Consider the following 27,959-nt stretch of genomic DNA (forward strand, 5'->3'; position numbering starts at 1 on the left):
GTGTGTGTGTGTGTGTGTGTGTGTGTGTGTGCCTCAACTAGGATCTTGGGCCTCACCACCTTATCGTGGTGAGCCACTTTGCGCATCTCCATGACCCGAGAGCTTGTACTCCCGGCAGGGTCACCCAAGCCGAACAAGTCGAAGAGTACAGCCGAGACAAAAAGTGATCCCAATCCCGCACCCGGGGGAAGGGGTAGGCGGAGCCCCCTGAAACCGCACTCAACTGAAAGTCGTCTCAAGTCCTCACTCATGTCTCAGGAATAGTTTGTGGAGGAACGACGCGCAGGCTTCAGCTTCCACTATGCAGTGGAACCTCGGTTTACAAATCCCTTGCCTTATGAAATTTTCGGTTTACGAACGTTAAATTTATGAAAATTAAACCTTGGCATACGCCCTTTTTTTCGGGATACACACGGAGCGCCGCCCCACCATGGCTGGCGGAGTAATTTTCAGCGGAAGAACACCAAACCACATGACCGAACAGCGCCACAACCGGCCTACCTTTCCACACCCCTTTCTCTTAGTGCACACGTCGTTCGTCTTCAAGGATTTATCACGGATACTTTTGCTGTTATGGGACAGAAAAAGACCCCACCATAGGCTCACAGCGTGAATAGAGCAATTATATCCGAGAAAGCATGGCAAATTCACTCTAATATCGTCTTGCAGCAACATGGAAGTTCGCCGTTTATTGATGATTTAAAACCTAGCAACGGATGGTTCGAGAACTTTAAGCGCCAAATTGGGATTCACTGCATTATCCGTCATAGTGAGGCAGCCAGTTCTGTTGGTAAAACTGCCAAAGCCGACAAGGGATCATTCCTCGAAATGGTGAAAGAAGAAGTGCTACGTTCCTCAGCAAGTATTTAATGCAATGCATTTATTGCATAATCAGCAAAAAATGATGAGTCTCCAAAGAAAAAAGAAGAGAAGCCACACCAGAGGTTAAGTTACCAACAGTCCTTATGGAAGGTGACTCTCCTTCCATAAGCCATCAACGACCATCAAAAAGCTAAATAAAACTTTATTTTACAGCACAGTTTATTTCTTTAATTACAGTCCTTATGTAATGTGCCTCTCTTTCCAAACACAGGAAGAGAAGTCTGTCCCTGGGCATAAACATATGAAAGAGGCCTTTAGGGAAGGACTATTTTAATGTGTATCATTGTGTTCACCTGATAGAAAAGGCTTGGCATGATGTTACCCTTCGATCCTTGAAACCAGCATGGAAGAATTTGTGGCCTGCATGCATCCTTGAGAGGGACTGAAGGATTTGATCCTCATGACTCTGCTGTTTTGGATGCATTGTTTCCATTGGACAGAACATTGGACTCGATGTGGATGCAGATGACATCGAGGAGGTTGTTGCTGACTATAGAGGTCTCAACGCAGAGGATTTGATATGCCTTCAAGAGAACAAGCAGAAGCAAGCCATTCAGGAGTTGTCATCTGAGGGCGAGAAGGAAGAGATGGCTGCAGCATCAAGTGAGAGCCTCAAGACAATGTTGGCTAAGTGAAATGATGTGCAGGCGTTTATTGAACAGTTCCATTCAGAAAAGACTGTGGCTATGTGAATCATCAACATGATGAATGATAATGTGATGCCTCAGTTTCGTAAGACCTTACAAGTCAGAAAGCAACAGGTGTCAATTAAGAGGTTTTCAGTCAGCAAAAATGATAAAGAGTCTCCGAAGAAGCAAAGAAGAGAAGCCACACCGGAGGTTGAGTTACCAACAGTCCTTATGGAAGGTGACTCCCCTTCCATACAGTAACTCCCTCCCACACCTACCCCCTGCCCCCTCCTCCCTCCCACCCCATTCCATCAATCCATCAACGACCATCACAAAGGCAAATAAAACGACTTTATTATAAAGTATAGTTTATTTCTTTAATTATAGTCCTTATGAAATGTGACCCCTTCCAAACAGCAATTCCATCAAGCCATCAACGACCATCACAAATGTAAATAAAATGACTTTATTATACAGTGCAGTGTATTTCTTTCATTACAATACAATAGCACATTTATTATACATAGAATAAGGTATATTGTGTGTAGTTTTAAGGCTTGTTTAGTTGAAAATTATCTTTTATGGAGACCTCTGAACGAGGGGAAGAAGGTAGGTAATGAAGAGGAGGGCACCAGGACACAGCCTTTGGGCACACCAGAAGACACAGGGAAGGACTGAGAAGTGAAGAAGGTAATTTGGATTAACTGAGAGCGGCCAGAGACATAATGGAATGGAACCAGCGAAGAGGCGTGTGAGTGACACCGATGGAGGAAAATCTATTAAGTAGGATGGGGTGAGAAATGTTGTCACAGGCTGCGGTGAGATCAAGGAGGATGAGGATGAGAGTAAACTGGCATCCGCTGCCGTATGAAAATCGTTTGTGATTTTTAAGAGATCTGATTCTGTACTATGGCCGGGCTGGAAACCAGACTGTCACATCCACACGGCAACCACTCTCGTAGGATGAAGAAAAAAGGGGAGCTGGATCTGGATCTGGAATACTCGATGGAGAAAGTATAGTTCAAAAAAGGGTTTTACTGAGACACGCAGGGACAAACAAAAGGTAACAAAACAGAAATGTGAGGCACAACGGCCGAGCGGGGCTCACCTGCTTATTGAGAGGCGACAAGGTCTGGAACTGCGAGCAGTCATACGGTCGGTAGGGTGGCAAGGATTGTGCGCGGTCTTTGCTGCATACCTCCCGCAGATTGTGGTAACATCGCGGCACGCCCTTGAGGCAAATCTCCTTGGGAGAGCCGCCACGGCAGAGGTCACGCCCTGCCGTAGCCGACCGCAGACAGTTAACGTAACAGTAGGGGCTCCAACCCTGTACGGTGGGGCCCTCCCAAGAGATGGGAGGGTCATGGGTGCTGAGCCAGGGGAGGCCCAGCACGAGCGGTACGTTGAGGGAAGGCATGAGCAGAAAACGGCGATGCTCGAAGTGGTTGCCCGACAGCCGGAGTTTGAGAGGTGCGGTGACTCTGTTAACCCGGGCTAATAATCGGCCGTCCAAGTCGAAAATCTCTTTGGAGACCGTAAGCTTCTCGATGCCGCAGCCCAACGACAAGGCCAGTTGGGGGTCGATGAAGCACCCATCCGCCCCCGAATCCACGAACGCCCATATCGCCTGGGAATTGGACGGGCCAATCAATTCACCGTCCAACTTCAGCCGCGTGACGGGCGCCGTCTTCGACGATTCCGACAGGTTCCGGGGTCGCCGATTAGATGGGGACTTACAGGTACTGGGGGTCTTCGGCGGAGGGCCTTGGGTGCGACGTCCTCCGGGGTTGGCGCGATCGCTCCCGCTTCCCATTTGCATCGGCTCAGGGCCCCCCTCCTGACGCCGAGCCTGTTCGCTGCCGCCGGGTGTAGTCGCCAGCAGCCGGCTTCTGGGTTCGCTGGTCTGCTGGGCACCTTGCTCCCGCTTCCTCTTGGACGATGGTCCAAGCATATGACTATGTCTCGCTGAGGGTTGTGCCAGCGTCGCGAATGGTCAACTCGTCCTTGAGAGCGGCGCTAAGTCCGCGACGAAACACTCCTCTCAGCGCCCGATCGTTGTAGCCGCTCCTTGCAGCCAGGATGGAATACTCGGCGGCCGAACGCGTTCCTTGCGTGCAGTCTATGAGGAGTCCCTCACCCTTGCATTCTGTGACCGGGTGGTGGAACACCTGGCAAAGCTCGGCCAACAGAGTTCGGGCTGGGACTCCCGGACGGCCAACACCCAGGACTTCTCCTGGTCCGTGAGCAGGCTGGTAATAAAAGCGACCTTGGCCACGTCGCTCACCTAAGCGGAGGGTTGTCGCTCGAAAGCCAACAAGCACTGCATCAAAAATTGAGCACAGAGCCCGGGCTCGCCCCCGTAGCGTGAGGGGTGCGGTAAGGGGGGCCCGCGACTACTCACGGGGGGAGGGGCAGGAAGGGGCCGTCAAAGTAGCGAGGCGTGTCTCAACCCCTTCTAGGCGTTGAGCCAGCAAGGACACAGTACTGCGGACCTCCGAGATGGCTTGTGCCAGCTGGCTCGAACGCTCCGCTTCATGGGCTAAGATGGACATGAACTTATCTCCAACGACACCAAAACTGGTTTGATAACATCTCACCTCCCATACAGGAGCTTCTGGAAGCCAAGTGCAAAACCCATACCACATTTCTCGCCAACCCTCACTCTCCACTTCTCCTATCTCACTATCAGGCCATAAACACATAAATAACTGAGGATTATGGAAAACAAGTGAAATCCGGAGGCATACAGACAACAACACACAAGACTGGCAAGATTTTTACGAAAATAATGCTGTTCCATCTTGCATCACACATTACCTAAGACATTCCCAGAGAACCAATGCGGTTCTCTGGACATGATCTTCGCTGTTCAATTAGTTCAGGAAAAATGCAGGGAACAAAGCAAGGACCTCTACATCACCTTCATCGACCTTACCAAGGCCCTTGATACAGTTAACCGTGAAATTCTTTGGACCATACTGCTGAAATGTGGCTTCTCCTCCAAATTTCTCGACATCCTTATCCAGTTCCACAGCGGCATCGGAATAAAAATCAGAATCAGAAAGCCTTTAATAGTCCCACAATGGGGAAATTTGCAGTCCACAGCAGCAATTGAAAGAGCGTGGGGGCCAGCATTCATCCCTGTTTCCTGTTGAAGTCGGGGTGAAGCAGGGTTGTATACTGGCCCCTGATATATTCAATCCGTTCCTGATGGCAGCTAGACTCCTTTCCACAAGTCTATCCAGGAAAGTGGCGGTGTCTAAATCTGGTATGCGGCGAGACAGCAAGCAGAGGGAAAGAATGAAAAAAGTTTACTCAGCCAGATCCAGGAAGGATATTTGGAGTTTTCTTTATTTGAAGTCGCAATGGATGTCAGTTTTCGGCAGACCACAGGTACCACTGCTCTACATCAAAGTCAAAGTCAAAGTCAAAGTCAGCTTTATTGTCAAATATGCTAATATGCATGACATACAGCACAGATGAAATTAATGTCCTCTCGGACCCAGCGTGCAAGACATGCAAGGCACTTATAACGTGGCTAAAAAAGACATACAATTGACAACAAACAATACATGTAATTTCTGTATGTAAAGTGAGGTAGTGTCGTCTGGAAAGTGAGGCAGTGACATATGTAAAGTGAGGTAGTGACATATGTAAAGTGAGGAAGTGACGTACATAAAGTGACGTAATGTCGTAATTGCAAAAACAAACAACTAGAAAGGGTTGAAGTGAGGTCTTGTCTAATGAGAAATAACAAAAAAATAGAGTTCAGGATGATCGTACAGCATGTAGCGTGTACTCAGAGTTCGGTGAGTGTGGCAGTGGGAAGGGGCAGGCTGGGCAGGGCTGGGAGGGAGTTGAGTCTCCGGACTGCCTGGTGGCAGAAACTGTCCTTGAGCCTGCTGGTCTTGGCTCGGAGACTCCGCAGTCTCCGACCCGATGGCAGCAGGCTGAAGAGGCTGTGGGAGGGGTGGGTGGGATCGCCAGCGATCCGGATGGCTCTGCGGGTGAGGCGGGTGTTGTAGATGTCCTGAAGGGGGGGGAGAGAGACACCGATGATCTTCTCAGCTGTCCTCACGATACGCTGCAGAGTCTTACGGCAGGACACGGTGCAGGCGCCGTACCACACAGTGATACAGCTGGTCAGGATGCTCTCTATGGTACCGCGGTAGAAGGAGGTCGTGATGGGGGTCGGGGCTCCAACTCTTTTGAGCTTGCGGAGGAAGTACAGGCGCTGGTGGGCTCTCTTGGCCATTGATGCCGTGTTGTGGCTCCAAGACAGGTCTTCGGATATGTGCACTCCCAGGAACTTGGTGCTGCTCACTCTCTCCACTGCAGCACCGTCGATGGTTAGTGGAGCATGCTGGGGGCGCACTCTCCTGAAGTCCACAACAATCTCCTTCGTCTTCTCCACATTCAGACGGAGATTGTTGTCCTTGCACCACGTGGCCAGGCGGCTGACCTCGTCCCTGTAGCCTGTCTCCTCGTCGTTGTTGATGAGGCCCACCACAGTCGTGTCATCTGCAAACTTTATGAAGAGGTTGGAGCTAGGTGATGATGGTGAGCAGTCGTGCGTGAGCAGAGTGAAGAGGAGGGGGCTCAGCACACACCCCTGGGGGGCCCCTGTGTTCAGCGTGATGGTGCTGGAAGTGTTGTCGCCAACTCTGACTGCCTGTGGTCTCCCCGTCAGGAAGTCCAGCAGCCAGTTGCACAGGGAGGTGCTGATCCCCAGTTTGCTCAGTTTATTGGTGAGTTGTTGGGGGATGATTGTGTTGAATGCTGAGCTAAAGTCGATGAACAGCATTCTGACGTAGGAGTCTCTGGTCTCCAGGTGGGTGAGCGCTGTGTGGAGAGCAGTGGAGATGGCATCATCGGTCGAGCGGTTGGGCCGATATGCAAATTGGAAGGGGTCATGGGTGGGTGGGAGGGCAGCCTTGATGTGGTTCATAACTAGCCGCTCGAAGCACTTCATGAGGATGGGAGTGAGTGCGACCGGGCGGTAGTCATTGTGGCAGGTGGGGGACGACTTCTTCGGGACCGGGATAATGGTGGTGGCTTTGAGGCACGTGGGCACAACAGCCTGGCTCAGAGAGGTGTTGAAGATGTCCGTGAAGACATCTGTGAGCTCCACAGCGCAGTCTCTCAGAACACGGCCAGGAATGCCGTCGGGACCCGGGGCTTTTCGTGCGTTGGTCCCTCTGAGGGATCGCCTCACGCTGTCCTGGGACAGTGTCAGCACCTGTTCGCCGGGAGGTGGTGGGGTCTTCTGTGCTGGAGTGCTGTTGTCTGCCTCGAAGCGGGCGAAGAAGTCGTTCAGCTGGTTCAGCAGAGTGGTGGAGTTCTCGCAGGTCTGTGGAGTGGGCTTGTAGTCTGTGATGGTCTGTATCCCACGCCACAGGTTCCTGGTGTCACTGCTGTCTTTGAAGTGGTTGGCGATCCTCCTGGAGTGCTGTCTCTTGGCCATCCTGATGCCACGTGACAGGTTGGCCCTGGCTGTCCTCAGGCCCCGCTCATCGCCAGCTTTGTAGGCAGCGTTCCGAGCCCTGAGGAGCCTGTGGACTTCACCCGTCAGCCATGGCTTCTGGTTGGCCAGGATGGTGACAGATCTGGTGACAGTCACGTCATCCATGCACTTCCTCATGTAGGAGGTAACAGAGTCTGTGTACTCTTGGAGGTCGGTGTTGTTGTTGTAGGTGGCCGCTTGTCTGAACATGTTCCAGTCAGTGTTGGAGAAGCAGTCTTTGAGTGCCTCTGACGACCCATCAGGCCACACCCTTATCTGCTTCTTGACTGGTTTGATGACTTTGACAAGAGGCCTATATGCGGGCATTAACATGATAGTGGAGTGGTCCGAAGCTCCTAGGTGGGGGAGGGGGTAGGCTTTGTAGGCTCCTTTGTGTGTGGTGAAAACATTGTCCAGAATGTTGTTACCTCTCGTCGGAAAGTTAATGTGTCCATGGAGATGTGGAAAAACACTTTTCGGGTTGGCGTGGTTGAAATCGCCAGCCAGGATAAGGAAAGCATCTGGGTGGGCTGTCTGTTGCTCGCTGATGTGCTGGTAGAGTTCATTCAATGCCGCGCTCCTGTTGTTAATTGAGCTCGGGGGGATGTAAACTGCTACCAGCAGTATGGCACTAAATTCCCTCGGCAGGTAGAATGGCCGACATTTTATGACCATAAGTTCCATCAGTGGCGAACAGTGTTTGCATACCACAACAGCGTTGCGGCACCAGGCATCACTGATGTAAACACAGAGTCCCCCGCCGCGAGTCTTCCCCCCCTCGACGAGCGCTCTGTCTGCCCGGAAGCTAGTTAGCTGGGCTAGCTGGATGGCACTGTCCGGTATGCTGTCGGTCAGCCATGTTTCCACAAACACAAAGGCACAACACTCACCCACGGTCTTGGAAGTTGAGCGGAGAAGTCTGATGTAGTCCATTTTATTGTCCAGCGAGCGCACGTTAGCCAGCGTGATGGTAGGAATGCAAGGCCGGTGGCGGCTAGCCGTGAGCCTAATGCGAATACCTCCACGCTTTCCCCTCTTTTGTTTCCTCATACAGCGCTTGTGGCGCCTCCACTCTGGGTTGGGTGCAGGAGTGGGGGTCGGTGGAAGAGTGGGGCTCAATGGATGAACCGACTCCCTGAGCAATCCATGCTTGCGTAGCACTTCTGCTTCAGCTGGTTTAGGTTTTAAAAATGAACTGCCGATGTCGAGCAGAACCTCACGGGAGTAGGTACGCCTCGGGTGTAGCGAGGCCAACGGAGACGGACATTTGCACGAGTAAGACAAACACAATGAACACGAAAAAAACAATTTGCCGGGAGAGAGAGGAGCCGCTGCGTGTGCACGCATTCCACATGCATTCCTTTCTCCCTGTTCTTCTTCTTTGGCCATTCCCAGGCCATTCCCAGGTGGTTGCAATCACCTTCTCAGAGACAATTAGCGGTCGCCCGACTCTACTGTTTTGTATAGGGAGATATGCGCACCTTTGTCCCATCCAAAATCAAGAAAACACGAAATTATTTCACATTTCTTTTGGCATCGTGACAAAATCCAATCCCTGGATGGTGGTTTGTTTAACATTAGATGCCGACAGACCAAGACCTTGATCAGCAACATCCACAAGCTACAATGAGATGCTTGTGCTCTGCTAGCCCACAGCCCAGTTGCCATGCAGCATGCCCTCCGTCTACCGATCACTCGGTCTCATAATCAATGTCATCAAAACGGAGGTCATGGCAAAAGAGAGGTCTCCACCCCCAAGCCACCCCCTTACCCCCAAGCCACCCCCTCACCCCCACCCCCGTGTTCAACAATCACGTGCGGCTTTAAAGGAAGGAGGGGAAATGTCGGCTCCAATAAGCGGCTCCATATTAGGAGCCGGTGACAGGTGTTCACTTCAAAGAGCCTGCTCGTTCGCGAACGACACGGTGTGGCGGGGTGCGGTAGCTTTGTGGTGGTCTGGTTTCGTCTTTTGTCACCCAATCAGCGGTTTTTTTCTCTTGCAATTCTTGTCCTTTTACGTCGTTATTTGGATACAGATGAATGTATACCTCGGTAGAATCAACTGACCTTCGGGATTTCTCCTGCCAAGTATTCTGTGCACTCCTATTGCAGCAACAAAGGCGAGAACTGACACAAACCCGAACAACCCTTTCACCATTATTAATCCAGCAAAACCCTGACGTATGGGAACATTTCACTTGGCCAGCCAGCAAGCCCAACAACGTATTCTAAACACGCAAAAGATGCCATCATATATGAAACGCTTTTTGCGATCGTGCAGTATGGATTTTATAGGTATGTTTTCGACTGCTGCTTGCATGATCTGATACATGGAAACGGCAGTCACAATTTGGATTAAGCACAACGCTTTTGGACCCAGAGCTGTTGTCTGAACCTTCGCAGGTGAGTTGAATAGTGAGCGCTAAGATGCTATATACCACAAAGGAGCAATTGAATACACTGGCGCTTTATTGTTAAACGGACAGTACATTTGGTTGCTCTCCGAACCTGATACAACACGTTGTTATGGTGTAGGGTGCCCACCGCAGTATCCATTGATCAATTGACGGAGGGAGTTTGACATTTTTTTTTTCAAAAACGACTTCTTATTTTTCATTTTTTTCAATTGGCATGATTTCAAAATTGCCAGGCAGGAGAAGGAGAGGTAGACCAAAGAGAAGGTTTATGGATGTTGTCAAAGAGGACATGAAGGGAGGTGGTGTGAGAGAAGAGGATGCACAAAACTGGGTTACATGGAGGACACTCATTCGCTGTGGCGACCCCTGAAGGGAAAAGCCGAAAGGAAAAGAAGATACAGTAAAGTCTCGTTATATCGATATCGGATATATCGATAGTCCCGGTTATATCGATACTATTTCTATGCACGCACGGAGAAAATTACATGCAAACAGGGTCGGATATATCGATAGTCCCGGTTATATCGATATTTTTTCGGACTCCCTTGAATATCGATATAACGAGACTTTACTGTAATTTCAAAATTGGGCAAAATGTCGAATTCCAAGTCTTGTGTGTTCAAATGTCAGATCACTTGTTATTTATGTTGTTAACTTGACATAATTGACTTTGGATAGGACGGTGAGTGACAACATTTCCCAAATATAAAGAAAAAAAATCTAAAAAATGTCTTACTCTACTCCAGTATTATCTATTCTGTTGTTTATTTTTCATTATTTTTAATATCACCTTCGCTAATTGGCGCTACTAATTCCTTTGCTTCCTTCTCTGCCAATCTAGGCTTTGTGAGGGTGTTTCATAATCATGAAAAGGTTTGTTCAGCCGTCATCTGTACTTCTTTGTCGGACGTTTCGCTTCTTATCCAAGAAACTTCGTCAGCAAAGAGGTGTTTAATAATATATTTCTTTGAGAGATTTTTTTTGGGCACACCTTTTTTTAGCTGTTCATGATGTTTTGCAAATGCCTCTGACATTTCTTTTGCTGCTTTTGAAATCTGTTTTCTGGATGTTTATTAAGGCTGTGAGAATTATGAAACATTGGACGTGATGTTGTTCTGTCCGTTCGTGCCAATGGATGGTCCTCACATGAGATTAGCCTTGGTGTTGAGAGTGGTGTGGGAGCTGTGCCTCAGGGATGGGAAGGTTGTGAATTTGGGACACATCGTCAGTAATGTGCCAAAGAATCATTGGGTGTTTCGACCTTTCATCAGAATCAGAATCAGAATCATCTTTATTGCCAAGTATGTAGAACACACAAGGAATTTGTTTCCGGTAGAACACGCTGCACTAGTATCGTTGTCAAAAAAACTGCTAAGTGGCACTATACAGTTCCATTTTGGCTACTAGACACCCTCATCAATGGTGGCCGGCGACAGTTTGATCACGCCCGCGCTTGTGTCCCATGCCCAATAAGATGTTGAGAAGCTGGTGGGGGGCGGGGGGTGTTGTGTCTTAACTCATTCCTCCCGGCAAACGACTACAGTTGTGTTTTTACTTCTGTGTATCCCGTGTCACGCCTCCAGTCGGGCTGAAGCGATAGCAAATAATGCCGGATGCCGACTACAGGCGGGCCGCGAATAGATGTTAACCCTTTACGGACGATTGTGCAAGTGCATGGTGCATTTTCCATTAATAGCAGTACCTCATAGCTTTGCATTCTCAATATGATTATTGAAACGGAGGTCCATATGTTTTTTTTTTCTAAAATACCCATGTACTGTATATCTTTCCAGATCCTGATGAGAATGAAATAGATGACCATGTTGATGAAGACATTTTGGCATCTGACACAGTCGTGACTGTTGCATTGATGAACTTCTATCACCATTCAAATACTTTCGGGCTGATCAACTACGTGCTTCATACGCTATCTCCAGGAAATCACTCAAATGGTGGAAATACCTGTTCTGGTTTCTAGTGGATATTTGTATTTGCAATGGATTTCTCTCTCCAAACCATCAAGTGAAAACCCGAACAGGTCGCCTCCGAAAAAGTACTCAGTTAGAATTCAGGACAAACTTAGTTAGTAGTTGTTTGGCAATTACAGAAGGAAAACAAAAAGAGAATGAATGAAGGATAATGACAATGTTGCCCTCCTTCATTGGCCAGTAGAATTGGATAAAAAGAGAACATGTAAAGAGTGTGCAAAGAAGAAAATTCGTCGCGAGCCAAGAACAGGTTGTGAGCAATGCAAGGTGAACCAATGCATTCCACGTTTTAAACCATACCACAAATAAAAACATCCTGAATTATTTTATACGCATTCTAGGTGTATTTCATGCATATGTGACTTGTTGTGAATGCACTTTGTTGTAATTTGCAGGTTTTGGACAAAAAAATCTTCGTTAACATTGCAATAATTTTCTAAAACTTCAATCAATTTCACAAAAAAAAATTATCTTATTCTATTATATGTTATGAAAGTGCACTAAAAGTTTCATAAAGATTTTTTTTATTTGACCACACATATTAGTTATGAATTTCCTGCTGAAGCTACTCAGGGAGCACACTACAAAGCTAGGCTGCAGGCTCTGTAGGCTGTGGGGGAAGAAATGTAAAATGCCTGCTAGGGACGAAAAAGTTAAGTTGCTGATCTATGAGCCCAACAAAGGTCCTTCCTCTTCATCCAGATCCACTGGCTGCTTCTTTCTGCTGCTTCAGGGACTGATCTGTGTGCCGCAGAGCCTATCCATGGATACCCAGGTCTTTTAGCAGCCTGATGGTGGAGGAAGCCACAAACCCTCTGCATCCTTCAATTGGATATACCTTGGCTTTCCATCCTCGCTGTTGCGCATCCACTGCGAGTTCTGTGTAGCGCAGCTTCTTGCGCTCATAGGCCTCTTCAACAGAGTTTTCCCACAGGACTGTGAGTTCTGTGATGTAGACAGCCTTGAGTGAAGGGGACCAGAGCACCAAGGGTGGTGGCTGCAATCTCCACTGGGAAAACCAATTGCTGGCCAATGTCAATCCGCATCTCCCAATCGTGGGCCCTGGATAGCTGTCCAACTTCTGGTTTGGCAGGAGGATGGTTGGGCTTTTTCTGTCTCTCTCGGATGAAAGTCAATGGTGCTGTGCTGGAAGTGGTGGCTCTCATTGGCAAGGAGTTGATGGTATTCCTCTAGCTCTCAAAGACAACTGCCAAACTCTTCAGGACCTGGTTGTGCCTCCAGGTGTAGCGGCCTTGTGTGAGGCTGGTCTTACAACCGGTCAGGATGAGTTTGAGAGTTCCTGGAGTTGGACAGAGGTCACAGGTTGGATATTCGCCATACCATTGGTGGAGGTTTTTTGGGGATGGGAGTACATCATGATAGCTCTGATGATGAAGCTGATGTTGCTTGCCTCCATTTCCCAGAGATCCCTCCCGCTGAGCTTTCTATTAACCAGGCCTTCCCACCTCATCCATTGTCCCTGCTTGGCAAGAGAGACAGCCTTTGCAGTTCTTTCAGCTTCCTCTTGGCGGCGCACCTCTTCCATCACGATTTTCCTTCTTCCCGATGTTGAGGCCTTGCGCCAAGATGGTTTATTTGTAAGGCCAAACCCCCCTCTTCCTAGCTGGATGTGTCCCACAATGTCACTGTGCCTTAAGGCTGCTGTGGCCTGCTGCACTGGGATGGATGGTGTCCATTTCCGTCCAGTTGAAGATTAGTTGAGTTATGACGACTTTGACAACCAATACGATTGACAATTAAATTAATTCATTGAGTAATCAATATTATTTTTGATGTTATTTTTCTCCTCTCAAAATAGCAACTGTGGCTTCCGCCGCACTGTCTTCATTTTCCGGCCTTTAATTGACGCACATGCACAATAGTGTTGATCCGGACCAGCCATGATGCCATTGTAAAAACTACGCCCAAAAGTTGGAATGAATAGGATACCATAACTGAATTATGCTAATACTACCATGGCAAACCATCCTCTGGCATCAAAAGTTTGGGATCATTTTTCGGAAGACTGAGTGAAGAATGTGCAGTGTAGAATATGTCGACCTTAACTTTCATGGCAGCACGACGGAAATGCGCAAGCAATTGAGACATAAGCACCTTTGGTTTGATGTATGTATACAGTATTTTTATGTGTGAGTTTTTGGTCTCGAGGTGGTCAAGTCAATTTGTTTTTCTGTTATGCAAACTGGTAATGATCCAGTGTGGCGGAGAGGGCAGATTTATGTGCTGTATGACTAACCGCTCAAAGCACTTCATAAGGGACGGGGTTGAGTCCGACCGGCGGTAATCATAGTCGCTGGAGGGGGAGGATTTCTTTGGAGCCAGGATGATGGTGGTGACTTTGAAGCACATGGGGACAACAGCCTGCCTGAGTGAGTTGTTAAAAATATCGGTGAAGATATCCCTTCGTTTCTAGAAAGGTGTCTTCCTTCAATCTTTATTCAAGTATAATGGATGACGGATGAGTCATCTGTAACAAAAAAGGATACACAATACACATAACTATCTCCTTTCCCTACGGAGAAGTTTTGAAGGGTACGCATAAAACTTGAACATGCTCAGAAACTGAAAAGGCTTGTCTTCACCGCATCAATGTGGCTAATGTCAATGTCAACAAGGCTGACCAGGGTGTCCGGTTTACAACCCAAAACAGTTCAGACTATCAATAAAAGACTGAAAATTAACACATGTACAACATACATCATTATAAAACCGTACAGACCCAATCTCTCTACCAGGGGGGTATTATTGTGGCCCACTGAAGACCCTGGGAACAATGTGTGGTCACATTAGTCCTTCAAACGCCTGCCTGGGGCAGCTGTCTCTTGCAGACCAGGTTTGTTGTGGGGCAAGAGACGTCGGAGTGACAGTGGGAGTTTAGCTACCGTGACGATGCAGAGTCATTGGCTGGAATGGACGTTGAGTCAGGTTGGACCGGATGGCGGGGGGTAGGAGGGTGGGGGTCCCCATGCGGAGAAATCTGTGTCTTGGTATCCGGAGCTGGTGGAGTGGGTGCTGGTGGAGATTCAGGAGGGGATGGTGGTGGTGCAGATTGTGGGTTGTCCCGACGATATTCCATCCTGGATGGCATGTGGAGGGCCGGACCCATATGAGAGGGGTGTGGCCGTATGGCTGAAACTTCCTAAGGTGCTGTCTGTTCCTGAGCGTCACTCTTCCTGAGCCATCCACTCTGATGGCGTATTGATGGAATGGGCGTGCTTTCACCACGACGATCCCAGTACGGTCCCAGCGTCTCGGATGATTCCCTACCAGGTTCTGTAGGTAGACGTGGTCACCAACTGTCAGGGCAATCTTCTTGATTTCTCATGGAAAAGGAATTGTGTCTCTAATTGGCCTGCCGAAGAGGACTATCGCAGGTGTGATCTTAGTTTCTGGATCTGGTGAGTTGCTGTAGATCAACATGGCCTTTTGAAACTTGTTGACCTGCAGCGAGCCAGTGGGGCCTGTGTTGTCCATCAACATCCTCTTGATGGTTTTCACTGTGACTTCGGCTCTGCAATTGGCATGGGGCTTGGCAGGAGCGTCCTCCCCGAGATGTCTTGCCGGCGGTGAATTGGGGTCCTCCATCCGATGTTAGTTCCTCCGGGATGCCGAATGTGGTGGAGTCATGCAGGTTTCTGACAAGGCCCTCTGCTCCATGGTTAGATCTAAACACCATAGGCCAATTCGAGTACCCAACCACCAAGACCAAATACTCTATGTTGTAGAGTAGAGTTACATAGAGGTGGAGGGAGGAAGAGGATCTGAGGGGACTAGAGGGAATAGAAATTTGAAGAAGGTCAGATAGGTATGGGGGGCAAGGTAGGACAGCTTTGAATTTATAAAGAAGAATTTTAAAGTTGATTCTATAATTGACCGGGAGCCAGTGAGCTCTTGGAGGACGGGGTGATGTGGTGAAAGGATAAGGTTCTGGTGATGATGCGGCCTGAAGAATTCTGGACGAGTTGGAGTTTGTGGAGACGTTTCTGAGGGACACCAAGGAGAAGTGAATTGCCTCAGTGTCATTCTTGACAGCACACTATCCGCCTCTGTGCCCCCTCCCCCCGCCCGTCTCAGCACAATGGGCGACAGCCTTCAGCTGCTCTGTCCCCAAACTATGGGACTCACTTCCTCCCAACATTCGCAACATCGATTCTTCTCCCACCTTCAAGTCCCATCTCAAAACCCACCTATTTAAAATAGCATTTTCTGTGTAGCTCTTTCTATTGTTTCTATTTATAATTGTATTGTAAGACCCAAAAACTCCTCACCATGCATTTTCCATCCCAAATCCAGCACCCTGCGACTGTACACAAGCACACACAAGCCGTAAGGAAGGAGGCCGGGGACGAGTGAGTTTGAGAGCCACTATCCAGGATGAAACATCCAAGCTCCATGAATACATCAAAGAGAAGGTACTTAGGGAATGTCTCAGGGAATGGGGAACAGAGGATGAGGTGCTGGAAGAGGGACCATCATGGGACGAAAAGCCCCTACATGGGATGTACCACCGAACCATAACTGAAGTGGCTCATCTCAAGAAGTCCTATCAGTGGCTAGAGAGGGTTGGCCTAAAGGAAAGCACAGAGGCACTCATCCTGGCTGCTCAAGAGCAGGCCCTGAGCACCAGAGCCATAGAGGCACGCATATAGCACACCAGGCAAGACCCAAGGTGTAGATTGTGCAAAGAGGCACCTGAGACAATCCAACACATAACTGCAGGGTGTAAGATGCTGGCAGGGAAAGCCTACATGAAGCGCTACAACCAGGTGGCTGGCATAGTCTACCGAAACATCTGTGCGGAGTATGGACTGGAAACCCCGAGGTCAAAATGGGAAACACCTCCCCAGGTAGTAGAGAATGACCGAGCACATATCCTGTGGGACTTCCAGATACAGACTGACAAGATGGTAATGGCCAACCAACCAGATATCGTGGTCCTAGATAAAGGGCAAAGGAAAGCCCTTGTCGTGGATGTAGCGGTCCCGAGTGATGGGAACATCAGAAAGAAGGAACATGAGATAATCGAGAAATACCAAGGGCTCAGAGAGGAGGTGGTGAGAGCCAGGAAGGTAAAAGTGACAGTCGTGCCTGTGGTGGTCAGCACTCGGGGCAGTGACCCCCAAACTCGACTAGTGGTTGCAACAGATCCCGGGAACAACATCGGATATCTCGGTCCAGAAATGCGCAGTGCTGGGAACAGCATGGATACTGCGCATAACCTTCAAGCTTCCTGGCCTCTGGTAGAGGACCCGAGCTAAAATGGGGGACAGACACCACCCATGGGGGGGAAGACGAGGATATATATATATATATATATATATACGCTATTGCTCTAGTTTCTCGTGTTCCTTCTTTCTGATGTTTCCATCACTTGGGAGCACTACATACACTACAATGGCTTTCTTCTGCCCTTTATCTATAAGCGCAATATCTGGTTTGTTCGCCATTAACATCTTGTCACTCTGTATTTGGAAGTCCCTTGGGATCTTTGCTCCGTCATTCCCCACCACCTTTGTTGGTGTTTCCCATTTTGACCTTGGGGTTTCCAGTCCATACTCTACACAGAGGTTTCGGTAGACTATACCACATGGTTATGGTGCTCCATGTAGGCTTTCCCTGCCAGCCTCTTTGCGCAACCTACACTACTGTACGGCTGTTGCTCAGGGCCTGCTGCTGAGCAGCCAGTGTGCTGAGTGCCTATGTGCTGTCATGTGTCACATCCCATGTAAGGGCTTTTTCCTCCCATGATGGTCCCTCTTCCAGGAGGGGTTGAGTGAGTGACCACTCCCACTTGAGTTCCCCGACAAGCAACTTTCTCTTCTCTTCAGTATGCCGCGAATTGTCATTAGAACACACTTGGTGCGACTTAATGCATCAATGCAATCCAACAATATCTACTGCCATCTACCACACCCCAACAGACACACTCGCAGACACACACTAGTTGGGGGTGGAGGAGTAATATACTGCAGGGAAGATTCCCACTACAGGGAAGAACAACCCCTCAGATTTCAAAAAAGATAAAATGACTTCTACTTATTTCCACTACAGTGTAGGATGCAAATTGAAGATTTTTTTGATTTCGTAATTGTATGCTGTTTTTCTGTTCCACAAGGGACCATTCTTAGTAAATATTTCTTTACAAACTACTAAATACTTCTTACAAACATACACACATCACCATGCGCTTTCACCCACACACAATACATCCGCTACTTCTTACAGGTACATGTACAGATCATCCACATAGACGCTCACTCGCAGGCGTGAGCCTCTCAAGCAGAGAGAACAATATTCCATAGAAAGGAGTATTCCCATTATAACTCTATATATTTTAATCTGAAGAGTTAAATTTTGTAAAGCTCGTCTCATATGGCTATATTTTCACATGTATAAGGATACATATATCCCCTTTTCATAGGCGTGAAATATTATCACGCGTAAATTATTTGTTGACGTCAAAAAACACAAAAGATTTCTCTGTGGATGTCGGAGCGTGGGTTTTACTGAGATCTGCCACAAAGACATAAAAGGACATTCGCCACAATTATAACTTTTTCCAAAATATCACCTGACTTCTCACACTTCCCCCACGGCTCAGGGGTGCCTTGGTGAAAACACTGTGTTGACTGACCAATCAGGGCACTCTGCTCATTCTCTCACTTAAAACGAACACACTGCCAATCATCACAGACTTCAGTCTGTTTTAACAAAACACACTCCGAGCTCCCCCTACTTGAAGGACAACCGACACCTCCGGACAAGTTGTGTCCATAATTTGTAAAATAACTTGAAATGACCTTCAACTGAGCGTATTTTACAAAAATTCCACCGCTTATCGCTATATTTTAGGTTTTAAGACTTGTAGTGAATATTCAGGGAGTCTTGTTTTCGAGTTGATGACGATGCCTGATGTGACGTCACGTCTGGAACGCCAATGACAGAGAAAGCGACACACAATGCATTATGGGTAATTTGTTTGGTCTGAAAACTTCGTGTTGATCCATGTTGCTGGCGAAATTACAAGGAAAACACATCAATAACGCGATGGTGAATCGTTGTTTGTTGCACCAAGACTACTATTTGATACTAGTTGACACAGCTGAAAATGGCGCGTCACAACAACATCCGTGACACTCTGACGAAGGCGGAAGTAGACGCCAAAACATCTCAGGCATTTGAACACCTACACTGTCTGTAAGTAAAGAATCTGCTTTAAATTTGACACAAATTCCCAGCAGACAAATCAGCCCATTTCTAACGGAGCTTGGGCGCCATCTTGTGCATTTTCTGGGACGCTACATTGGAGTCTTGACGGCTCGAATTGATGTGGGAGGACTTCTTTAATCGATTGCAAACATTTATGCTTTCCTCATCAGAACTATTTGAATCGTAGTCATAACTGGATGAGTAACAAGAAAGCATATTGTCCAAATCTGAAGTCATTGTTTTGCTTCGAGAGCAAGGCAAGACGTCCTGGCGTGACGTAACGAACAAGGGGGCGGGACCTTCTGAAAATCGGCATCTCCGAGGTCATTTTGAAGTAGTTTTTGGCAGCTTTAACTCATTTTTATTGGTGTTTTGCATTTGACTAAAAATATCAGCCTGCATGTTTTTGGTATTTTAGATGCTATAAAACGTTTTTCTGATGTCAGTTCGGAAACAAAAAAAAATGGTGTCGGTTGTCCTTTCAACGTAAAGGTATTTTGGAGCGTTTTCTCTCCCGACCCCGGCGGTGCCACTAATCGCCAAAAGCCAACAAAAATGACAAAGAGTCTTCTCTTAAAGTGTTGGCTATTGTTGATCAGTGGTTCCAGGCTTGGGAGAGTTGCAGAATGTGTTCCAATCCAGGAAACGAAGAGACTCAAGGCCGTGTTACACAATTTTGTTTACTGACATTCCATTCTTGTTAGACAACAGCGGAAAAAAAACAAATGTTATTGCCTTACAAAGCAACATCTGGATCCAATCTGAACTGAAAAGAGGAAACGTCTCGGTCAAGTTCCCCTCTCAAACATGACAAGACACGTCTCGGTCAGGCTGCCATTTAATGATCGCTTGAAACTGAAAAATAAGTTCAGTCATGCAACATATCCAAGTAAGGCCATTTAGCAATATCGGAATTTTTACCAATAGGTTTCTTTTAAGTTGCAATGACTGTTGGAGTATGTGCAAACAGAACAAGTAGTGAAAACTGGGTGAGATATTTTATTTTTCGAGTAAGAACAGTATGCTCTGCAAAAAAATGCAGCCAAGCTAAAGTTGTAAGCAAATTTTAACATGGAAAAATACTGACTAAATACAAAATTGGATTGGATTGGCCTTTATTAGTCTTGCCGTGGAGAGATTTACATTTCACAGCAGCAAAGTTATGAAAGGAATGACAGTAGAACAACAAAATACCTGAGCTGCTGGAAACGCAGCTACTCTCGCGGTGCCATCTTGAAGTCAAAAGAACAAAAAAAAAAAAAACTAAATAACAAATAATATGACAACACAAAGATAATATGACAAAACAAAGACACAAAGTTATTCTTAAGCACTTTCTATTACCTCTTTGTTACATGAAGCAGTTCTGGATGAAAGAGGCGAGAACCAAATCGTCCTTTTTACCGGTGGTTCAGGGACGTCATGGTGGAATATGCACGTTTACTATAAGCTAAATGTTGAAAGCAAACAGGGAGGTTGCTATGCTCCTATTTTACTTTTATGGCTCTTAGTCAAAAAGGTTCCCGACCCCTGCTCTAGGGTATGGACCTTTTTATTCATACCTCTCTGGGTGTCCATCAATTGTCTCACATCTTAACCAGCCACCTTGATCTTAGCCTCCAACCGTCTTTTTCATGGTGGGTAACTTATCTCATGACTGCCACGGTTGCTCTTGTCGCCAAGCAGCTCTAGGATCGCTGATGCTGAAGCGTATATCAGCTCATTGGTTTCCGTGATCGTTACGGAGGGATCGCCCTCAGTGCTGCATTCACAGTTTCCATAAGATTTTCAAGTGGTACTTCATATAGCCGTTGTAATCGGTGTCCAGGTTGCCCAGCTTTCATTTTTGCCATAATCTTTTCTTTCAGGTCAGTTGCTGCCTCGCTCAACATTTCATTCATTGGGGCTGGCCTACCAATCTCATCAGTTGCATTCATTGGGGCTTTCCTCCCAAACTCTGGTCTAACTTCTTTCTCTGATCTGACAGCCTGGGGCCCTTCACCTTGGAATTTCTGTTGTACCTCATTAATCTCAAGTTGTGATAGCAATTGCCGTTTGTGGATATTGTAACGCTGAACTACTAGTTGTTTTGTGGTCAACTGTGACTATGGGTGTCGAAGTAACCATTCAGCCCACATTCTCTGCATGTACCCCTCTGACTAGGGTTGCTTGAGTAGTAGCATTCCAACAAAGCCATGTTATCAGAATCAGAAAGCCTTTAAGCATCCCACAATGGGGAAATTTGCATAAAAATGGATGAAAACATAAAAACAAGATATTCTAAGCATAATAAAAATGTCAGAAGACTGAGGTGTATACTGTAACTATGCAAGAACGTTTCATAAAAAAAACTGTACGTAGTGCAAGTATAAAAGAAAAAGCATATTGATATATGTAGCTGTATTGCATCAACATGAGGGGGCTGTGCTATTTACAGTACAAGAGTCCAGTTTTTTTCAATCACGTTATTATTAAGAAGCCGAACAGCAGTTGGTAGGAATGAGCGGTGGTTTCTCTCCTTCTCGCAGCTCAGGTGTAATAGTCTCTGGCTGATAGAGCTACCCAGTGCTGTCAGGGTGGGCAGGAGGAGGCAGGGGATGTCCATCATAGGTTTTTGTTTAGCTAGCGTCCGTCTGTTACCCAACTCCTCCAGAGAGTCCAGCGAGAAGCCCAGGACAGAACTGGCCCTCTTGACCATGCACTACAGTCTTTTTCTGTCCCGGTGGTGTTCGGTTCTAATTCTTGTTTCTCATCTGGTTCGGTGTTCAACGAAGTTCTGTGATAAAGATATCAGCGAGGACGATAGATGGTGAACAAAAAGCTACTTTATTCTAGTGAAACAAAAAGAGAACATCTCTCGTCGGGACGGGAAGCCAAGAGCACGCAAGAAGAACAAAAAGCACAAAGAGAGCGAGCCCTCCCGCTCAGACTAGTTTTAAACGTACACAGCAGCGATCTGTTGTCCAATCAGCTACGGACAAGTATTGGAAGTCACACAGCAGCGATCTGTTGTCCAATCAGCTACGGACAAGTTTGTTGGGAGAACATTTAGACTGAAACTTGATACTTTCACAACTATTCAACTAATAAGTTTAACAAATGACCTCCAACGCCATTCCATCAAGCCATAAATGACCATCACAAATGTAAATAAAGTGACTTAATGATACAATGCAGTGTATTTCTTTCATTGCAATACAATAGCACATTTATTATACATAGAATAAGGCATGTTGTGTGTAGTTTTAAGGCTTATTTAGTTTAAAAGTATATTTTATGGAAACCCGGGAATGGATTATTCCCATTTTAATGGTTTCCTATGGGAAATTTGTTTTTAAGATACACACTTTTCACCTTACACACTCTGTCTGGGAACCAATTAAGTTCGTAAGTTGAGGTCTCACTGTACTTCTGTGACAGCAGAAAGCAAGGGTGCAAGCTAATGAGCAGTGTGCAGGCTAGCTAGCAGTAGCTTCGCCTATGGACCCGGCAAGTTGACTTTCATTTCAATCGTTTGTCTGGATTTTGTTTACCAATCACGAGGAACGAAAACTATATATCTTATTGTATTATCACAAAGTTATTTTAAATAATATATTCTGCCATTTTGTTGAAATCACGTGCATGCATGGGCGTTTGTGTGTATGTGTGTGGTTGGCTCTCACTGAAAAACCTTTCGAAATATTTTACTTTTATGGCTCTTAGTCAAAAAGGTTCCCGACCCCTGCTCTCGGATATGGACCTTTTATTTATACCTCTCTGGGTGTCCATCAATTGTCTCACATCTTAACCAGCCACCTTGATCTTAGCCTCCAACCGTCTTTTTCATGGTGGGTAACTTATCTCATGACTGCCACGGTTGCTCTTGTCGCCAAGCAGCTCTAGGATCACTGATGCTGAAGCGTATATCAGCTCATTGGTTTCCGTGATCGTTACGGAGGGATCGCCCTCAGTGCTGCATTCACAGTTTCCATAAGATTTTCAAGTGGTACTTCACATAGCCGTTGTAATCGGTGTCCAGGTTGCCCAGCTTTCATTTTTGCCATAATCTTATCTTTCAGGTCAGTTGCTGCCTTGCTCAACATTTCATTCATTGGGGCTGGCCTACCAATCTCATCAGTTGCATTCATTGGGGCTTTCCTCCCAAACTCTGGTCTAACTTCTTTCTCTGATCTGACAGCCTGGGGCCCTTCACCTTGGAATTACTGTTGTACCTCATTAATCTCAAGTTGTGATAGCAATTGCCGTTTGTGGATATTGTAACGCTGAACTACTAGTTGTTTTGTGGTCAACTGTGACTATGGGTGTCGAAGTAACCATTCAGCCCACATTCTCTGCATGTACCCCTCTGACTAGGGTTGCTTGAGTAGTAGCATTCCAACAAAGCCATGTTATCAGAATCAGAAAGCCTTTAAGCATCCCACAATGGGGACATTTGCACATAACAGCAGCAATATGAAAAAAGGGAGGGGGATGAAAACATAAAAACAAGATATTCTAAGCATAATAAAAATGTCAGAAGACTGAGGTGTATACTGTAACTATGCAAGAGCGTTTCATAAAAAAACTGTACGTAGTGCAAGTATAAAAGAAAAAGCATATTGATATATGTAGCTGTATTGCATCAACATGAGGGGGCTGTGATATTTACAGTACAAGAGTCCAGTTTTTTTCAATCACGTTATCATTAAGAAGCCGAACAGCAGTTGGTAGGAATGAGCGGTGGTTTCTCTCCTTCTCGCAGCTCAGGTGTAATAGTCTCTGGCTGATAGAGCTACCCAGTGCTGTCAGGGTGGGCAGGAGGAGGCAGGGGATGTCCATCATAGGTTTTTGTTTAGCTAGTGTCCGTCTGTTACCCAACTCCTCCAGAGAGTCCAGCGAGAAGCCCAGGACAGAACTGGCCCTCTTGACCATGCACTACAGTCTTTTTCTGTCCCGGTGGTGTTCGGTTCTAATTCTTGTTTCTCATCTGGTTCGGTGTTCAACGAAGTTCTGTGATAAAGATATCAGCGAGGACGATAGATGGTGAACAAAAAGCTACTTTATTCTAGTGAAACAAAAAGAGAACATCTCTCGTCGGGACGGGAAGCCAAGAGCACGCAAGAAGAACAAAAAGCACAAAGAGAACGAGCCCTCCCGCTCAGACTAGTTTTAAACGTACACAGCAGCGATCTGTTGTCCAATCAGCTACGGACAAGTTTGTTGGGAGAACATTTAGACTGAAACTTGATACTTTCACAACTATTCAACTCATAAGTTTAACAAATCCATGTAGACTAAACTAAACGTGCAATAACATATGTACTAAGCTAAACATGGCATAACATAATATGTTTACTAATCTAAGAATGAAATAACAATATGTTTACCAATGTGCATAAGCACTCTATCAGATCAGAACCTGAAATATCTTTATTGACCAAAAGTGTAGAACACACAAGAAATGTGTCTCCGGTAGAACATTAAAATACAAAACATGCTCTCGTATCATCATAAATAATAATAATAATGTTTACTAATGTGCATAAGCACTCTATCATTCCCTCCTGTTGCACATTTAAACATCAGTACATACATTTCCAAAACAGTTTTCATGCATGCACGTCATACTAACTGCACAGGGAACCAATCTTTGTATTTTACTTTATTTTATCTTATCTAATCTAACCTATCTAACCTTATCTAATATTATCTAACCTAATCTAACACCATGGAGAAGGCGAAAAACCTCTGTCATAACTTTACTGCTGTGATTTGCAACCTCTCCATTTGTGAGAGTTTTGAAGGTTTAATTCAATCAAAATTTTGACGAGGAAAACTCCTCGGCTCTCCGTTTCTTTTTTTTTTTGTTGGAGCAACCACACTCTGGCCATGGTGTACTATTCCTAGCTACAACACCGGGTCCCCTTCACGCATTTGTTGATACAAAACCTTTGCGTAATTCACCGGAGAATTAGTTATCATATTCATTAGCATTGCTCTTAAGCATGGAATAATACAACCAATGACTAAGAAAATAAATACAATCACGATTGCGATAGGGATAAACAGTCTGAGCAAAGTCGTATACCAAGGGCCCCCAAAGAGCCTGTCAAAACTCCACGGGTGATCAAGCCGTCGATCTTTAGCCATGGCATCTCTGAGATCCCTGATAACAGACAAAGCATCAGTCATGTTTATGGAATTCGCTTCTTCGGGTATGTACGTACAACAAGTGTCACCCACCATAGCACAGACGCCCCCTTGTGGGGCTGTCAAAAGGTCTAAAACCATTCTATTTTGCAACACCATTTGTCTAATTGCTGCAATTTCGGTGTTTTGAATTTCATCTACTTCCAAGCTGGCATTTACAAACACTTGAAATCTGTAGTCAATTGTTTCAATTCGTAGCATGTTTTTAGCCACTCCAATTTGTAGAAAAAGAGGTAACATTACCTTCCTACCTGTGCTATGGTGTTTGAATTGTTCTGGAACATCAGTTCCCCAGATCGAATCATGGGGCTTAAACGACACTCTTCTTTTCACATGATGGTGCGCTGGACGACTGGTAACAATGAAAGTATTGTCAGTTACAGTAACAGGTGCGCACAAACCGTAGGCTCGCGGAGGAATAAAATAATATACTTTCCAACCGCATAACCACCAAAGATGTGAAGATACGGGTAAAATGGTGACATTAGTGTTTAACGGTAGCACATATAAACATCTATCCTCATCTATAAAACCTAAGTTTTGACCCGTACCATACATTGCAACGCATACTAGTAATCGCAACCCGCTCTCGGTCATAACCTGATTTTCAGTTTCCAAAGTGGTATCTAAACTTGGAACAATCTCTCCTCTCGAAGCATTGCGAAGAACCGGAAATGTTGATCAGGTTTATGCGAAGATATTAACATATACGTAGCTCGAGCCATCTTATCTCCAAATACCTTTGAATGCACACGTTGTTGCGTCACTGAATGAGGCATAAAGGAGCACACGAAACAATCACTTTTCCTATTTTGTTTAGCAATTAATGTAGCATAACGATACCACGTGTTTGATAACAACAGATTCCAGTCATGTTTTTCTCCTGCAAACAGTTGATATAATGCGTCCAAATCAGAAAGCCTTTAAGCATCCCACAATGGGGAAATTTGCATAAAAATGGATGAAAACATAAAAACAAGATATTCTAAGCATAATAAAAATGTCAGAAGACTGAGGTGTATACTGTAACTATGCAAGAACGTTTCATAAAAAAAACTGTACGTAGTGCAAGTATAAAAGAAAAAGCATATTGATATATGTAGCTGTATTGCATCAACATGAGGGGGCTGTGCTATTTACAGTACAAGAGTCCAGTTTTTTTCAATCACGTTATTATTAAGAAGCCGAACAGCAGTTGGTAGGAATGAGCGGTGGTTTCTCTCCTTCTCGCAGCTCAGGTGTAATAGTCTCTGGCTGATAGAGCTACCCAGTGCTGTCAGGGTGGGCAGGAGGAGGCAGGGGATGTCCATCATAGGTTTTTGTTTAGCTAGCGTCCGTCTGTTACCCAACTCCTCCAGAGAGTCCAGCGAGAAGCCCAGGACAGAACTGGCCCTCTTGACCATGCACTACAGTCTTTTTCTGTCCCGGTGGTGTTCGGTTCTAATTCTTGTTTCTCATCTGGTTCGGTGTTCAACGAAGTTCTGTGATAAAGATATCAGCGAGGACGATAGATGGTGAACAAAAAGCTACTTTATTCTAGTGAAACAAAAAGAGAACATCTCTCGTCGGGACGGGAAGCCAAGAGCACGCAAGAAGAACAAAAAGCACAAAGAGAGCGAGCCCTCCCGCTCAGACTAGTTTTAAACGTACACAGCAGCGATCTGTTGTCCAATCAGCTACGGACAAGTATTGGAAGTCACACAGCAGCGATCTGTTGTCCAATCAGCTACGGACAAGTTTGTTGGGAGAACATTTAGACTGAAACTTGATACTTTCACAACTATTCAACTAATAAGTTTAACAAATCCATGTAGACTAAACTAAACGTGCAATAACATATGTACTAAGCTAAACATGGCATAACATAATATGTTTACTAATCTAAGAATGAAATAACGTAATATGTTTACTAATGTGCATAAGCACTCTATCATTCCCTCCTGTTGCACATTTAAACATCAGTACATACATTTCCAAAACAGTTTTCATGCATGCACGTCATACTAACTGCACAGGGAACCAATCTTTGTATTTTACTTTACTTTATTTTATCTTATCTAATCTAACCTATCTAACCTTATCTAATATTATCTAACCTAATCTAACACCATGGAGAAGGCGAAAAACCTCTGTCATAACTTTACTGCTGTGATTTGCAACCTCTCCATTTGTGAGAGTTTTGAAGGTTTAATTCAATCAAAATTTTGACGAGGAAAACTCCTCGGCTCTCCGTTTCTTTTTTTTTTGTTGGAGCAACCACACTCTGGCCATGGTGTACTATTCCTAGCTACAACACCGGGTCCCCTTCACGCATTTGTTGATACAAAACCTTTGCGTAATTCACCGGAGAATTAGTTATCATATTCATTAGCATTGCTCTTAAGCATGGAATAATACAACCAATGACTAAGAAAATAAATACAATCACGATTGCGATAGGGATAAACAGTCTGAGCAAAGTCGTATACCAAGGGCCCCCAAAGAGCCTGTCAAAACTCCACGGGTGATCAAGCCGTCGATCTTTGGCCATGGCATCTCTGAGATCCCTGATAACAGACAAAGCATCAGTCATGTTTATGGAATTCGCTTCTTCGGGTATGTATGTACAACAAGTGTCACCCACCATAGCACAGACGCCCCCTTGTGGGGCTGTCAAAAGGTCTAAAACCATTCTATTTTGCAACACCATTTGTCTAATTGCTGCAATTTCGGTGTTTTGAATTTCATCTACTTCCAAGCTGGCATTTACAAACACTTGAAATCTGTAGTCAATTGTTTCAATTCGTAGCATGTTTTTAGCCACTCCAATTTGTAGAAAAAGAGCTAACATTACCTTCCTACCTGTGCTATGGTGTTTGAATTGTTCTGGAACATCAGTTCCCCAGATCGAATCATGGGGCTTAAACGACACTCTTCTTTTCACATGATGGTGCGCTGGACGACTGGTAACAATGAAAGTATTGTCAGTTACAGTAACAGGTGCGCACAAACCGTAGGCTCGCGGAGGAATAAAATAATATACTTTCCAACCGCATAACCACCAAAGATGTGAAGATACGGGTAAAATGGTGACATTAGTGTTTAACGGTAGCACATATAAACATCTATCCTCATCTAT

The 27,959-nt window shown here is 45.7% G+C and overlaps 1 protein-coding gene across 1 annotated transcript in view; it reads left to right on the forward strand.

Annotated features, from left to right (window-relative positions):
- The first annotated feature begins 8,872 nt into the window (after positions 1-8,872).
- Positions 8,873-27,959, forward strand: part of LOC148892072 (palmitoyltransferase ZDHHC5-A-like) — a 71,131-nt gene continuing 52,044 nt past the window's right edge. Inside the window, 1 exon segment of the mRNA XM_089005675.1 lies at positions 8,873-9,417. The gene's annotated coding sequence lies outside the window, so the exon portion shown is untranslated.

The sequence above is a fragment of the Hippocampus bargibanti genome, linkage group LG10, assembly GCF_051943395.1.
Source record: "Hippocampus bargibanti isolate YZ-2025 linkage group LG10, ASM5194339v1, whole genome shotgun sequence".
Taxonomy (NCBI): domain Eukaryota; kingdom Metazoa; phylum Chordata; class Actinopteri; order Syngnathiformes; family Syngnathidae; genus Hippocampus; species Hippocampus bargibanti.